This window comes from Ictidomys tridecemlineatus, unplaced genomic scaffold (genome assembly GCF_052094955.1).
Source record: "Ictidomys tridecemlineatus isolate mIctTri1 unplaced genomic scaffold, mIctTri1.hap1 Scaffold_46, whole genome shotgun sequence".
In the NCBI taxonomy this organism is placed as follows: Eukaryota; Metazoa; Chordata; class Mammalia; order Rodentia; family Sciuridae; genus Ictidomys; species Ictidomys tridecemlineatus.
In genome coordinates this window covers 1,717,652-1,720,237 of record NW_027522984.1, presented here as the reverse complement: position 1 = coordinate 1,720,237, position 2,586 = coordinate 1,717,652, and the positions used below count along the sequence as shown (strand labels likewise).

At 39.3% G+C, this 2,586-nt stretch overlaps 1 pseudogene; it reads left to right on the top strand.

Moving 5' to 3' along the window:
* The first annotated feature begins 446 nt into the window (after nt 1-446).
* On the top strand, nt 447-1,956 carry LOC144373703 (transcription termination factor 3, mitochondrial pseudogene; annotated as a pseudogene).
* Nucleotides 1,957-2,586: the final 630 nt, after the last annotated feature.

The following is a 2,586-nucleotide window of genomic DNA, read 5'->3' as shown; positions in this document are numbered from 1 at the left end:
CATTAAAATTTGTAGAGTGGAGTAAAGGCAGAATTGAGGAGGAAACTTATATCATTAAATGAATATATAAGAAGAAAAGCCTTAATTAATCTCAACTTTGACTTTAAGAATATAATTTAGGAAAAGCATAATAAATAAACCTGCAGAGGGAAAAGACAGTGGAGTTAACATTGGAAATCTTTATAGCACAAATAAAAACAGTGGAAGAAAGATCTCACCCTCTGAAAAGATTCATAAAGTTGAAAAGCCTCTAATAAGGCTAACAAAGAAAACAGAAGACAATAATTACCAATAACCAGGATTGAAACATACCATCCCACTCCGACCGCAGCACACGTGGGTCGGGGAGCGTGGCCGCTGGGCCCTACGCGCCGGCAGGCGGGCTTGCGGGGCGGCGGCGCCGGGCGGGCGGCACGGGGCGGGCGGCCCGGCGAGCCCACCAGCCACTGCGGGACCCGACAACGCTCAGGCCTCGCCACAGGTGAAGCAGGAACCCCCGTGGGCGTGTCCCCGGCGGGGCTCAGGTCCCAGCCTCCCGCGTCCAGGCGGTGCTCCCCAGCCTCAGGGCCTTTATGTCTCCGTGGCTCCGTGGAGGGAGATTGGTTCGGTTTGATTACTTTAGAAAAAATGGCCTTGTCAGCCCAACAGATACTCAGATGGTTCAACTCAGCTAAGTCGAGCCGCTTCATTAATGCCACACAACTCACAAAACGTTTTCCAAGACCAGGGAAAACATGGTTACTAAGCTCTTCTGCTTGGCCTCAGATGTCCTCTGACAATTGTTTTCTCCAGTGGGGATTTAAGACTTACAGAACTTCCTCCTTATGGAGTAATTCCCAGTCTACCAACTCAAGTAGGCAAGAGAATAATTCTGCCCAAAGCACTCTGCTTCCTTATGTGAATGAGCAGTCAGAGAAGACACAGAAGATGCCCTACTTTGACTCCGACCTGACTCTAGAAGAACTGGACTATTTGCCTCCCTTGTCTCCATTGCATCCACCTTCCGAAGAAGAGGCTGTTCAGACTGTTGCACACCCTCCACTGCCTCCAGATTCATTCACACTTCGAGACTATGTAGATCATTCTGAGACTCTGCAGAAGTTAGTGTTTTTAGGAGTGGATTTGTCCAAGATAGAAAAATATCCGAATGCAGCCAACCTTCTTCTAAGACTGGATTTTGAAAAGGACATTAAGCAAATACTCCTGTTTCTCAAGGATTTGGGTTTAGAGAATAACCAGTTGGGAACATTCCTGACTAAAAACTATGCTGTTTTCTCTGAAGACCTTGAAAATCTTAAGATCAGGGTGGCTTATCTACAATCAAAAAATTTTAGTAAGACAGATATTGCACAGATGGTCAGAAATGCCCCATTTCTGCTGAATTTTTCAGTGGAAAGACTGGATAACAAATTGGGATTTTTTCAAAAAGAACTTGAACGTAGTGTGAAGAAGACTAGAGATCTAGTTGTTCGTCTTCCAAGGCTACTAACTGGAAGTCTGGAACCTGTGAAAGAAAATATGACGGTTTATCGTCTTGAACTTGGTTTTAAACATAATGAAATTCAGCATATGATCACCAAAATCCCAAAGATGCTAACTGCAAATAAAAGGAAACTTACGGAGACTTTTGATTATGTTCACAATGTGATGAGCATTCCCCACCACATCATTGTCAAGTTCCCACAGGTATTTAACACAAGGTTGTTTAAAATCAAAGAAAGATACCTATTTCTTACCTATTTGGGAAGAGCACAGTATGATCCAGCAAAACCTAATTACATGTCTTTGGACAAATTAGTATCTATTCCTGATGAAATATTTTGTAAAGAGATTGCCAAAGCCTCTCTACAGGACTTTGAAAAATTCTTAAAAACTCTTTAGTTTTTGATCAATATTAACATGTAATGTTGTAAAATGAACATATGTATGAGTAAAATATATTTTAAAAAAAAGAAACATACCATCCCAGAACTTGAAGACATCAAAATAATCACAAAGGAATGCTATAGACAACTGCACATGGACTGATTTTACACCCATAGGATAATAAAGGCCTCCTCTCCTGGGGTCAGTGGAGTCCACTGATGGGCTTATTTATCAAAAAATATCTACCATAACTCATTCATAAATTTAATAAAAAATATTCCTATATGAATTAGGAAATTGAATTTGGTTTTTGAAATTTAAAAAAAAAATGAAATTTTCTGGCTCTTAGAGTTTCCCTGGAGAATCCTACCATATATTTAAAGATGCACTAACATAAATTCTACACAGTCTTTTCCAGGAATAAAGATAGATGGGATATGTCTCAATTTATTTTACAAGACTAATATAAATTTGTTACCAAAACAAGACAAAAAAATTTCTTTTGAAGAAGAAGAAGAGAGGGAGGAGGAAAAGGAGGAGGAGCAAAAACACAATAAGAAGAATTAAAGGCCAAAATCAATCAGGCACAGATACATACATATCCTTAAAAAATAGTAGTAAATAGAATTCAGTAATATAAAAATAATAACTATATACCATGAACAAATGAGGGTCATTCAAAGGACTTTTTTAAAATTTCAAAATTAATTAAAGAAATAC